Below are 704 nucleotides of genomic sequence, written 5' to 3'. Positions count from 1 at the left end.
GCTAAGCCACCAACACCCACACATGTCCCAGACAGGGGTGCACCCAACATCACAATACTGCCTCCTGTCACACCACACAAACAATGGCAGGAATGAAAGACACAGGTCTGCCACAAGCATGGAATCAGAGCGCCGCCTGTTATGAGCCAAAGGTGCACCCTGACGTGGCAAATCAGATGATGCCGCAGTCATTTACTTACGATAATCACAATCAACAAACCGGGCCCCCCCCCCCCCAAGTGCCTTAACCTAACCCGTATTGTACCTTAACCTAACCCGTATTGTACCTTAACCTAACCCGTATTGTACCTTAACCTAACCCGTATTGTACCTTAACCTAACCCGTATTGTACCTTAACCTAACCCGTATTGTACCTTAACCTAACCCGTATTGTACCTTAACCTAACCCGTATTGTACCTTAACCTAACCCATATTGTACCTTAACCTAACCCATATTGTACCTTAACCTAACCCATATTGTACCTTAACCTAACCCATATTGTACCTTAACCTAACCCATATTGTACCTTAACCTAACCCATATTGTACCTTAACCTAACCCATATTGTACCTTAACCTAACCCATATTGTACCTTAACCTAACCCATGTTGCGCCTTAACCTAACCCATGTTGCGCCTTAACCTAACCCATGTTGCGCCTTAACCTAACCCATGTTGCGCCTTAACCTAACCCATGTTGCG

The sequence above is a fragment of the Schistocerca americana genome, unplaced genomic scaffold (genome assembly GCF_021461395.2).
Source record: "Schistocerca americana isolate TAMUIC-IGC-003095 unplaced genomic scaffold, iqSchAmer2.1 HiC_scaffold_1186, whole genome shotgun sequence".
In the NCBI taxonomy this organism is placed as follows: domain Eukaryota; kingdom Metazoa; phylum Arthropoda; class Insecta; order Orthoptera; family Acrididae; genus Schistocerca; species Schistocerca americana.
Note: the sequence above shows the minus strand (reverse complement) of the source record.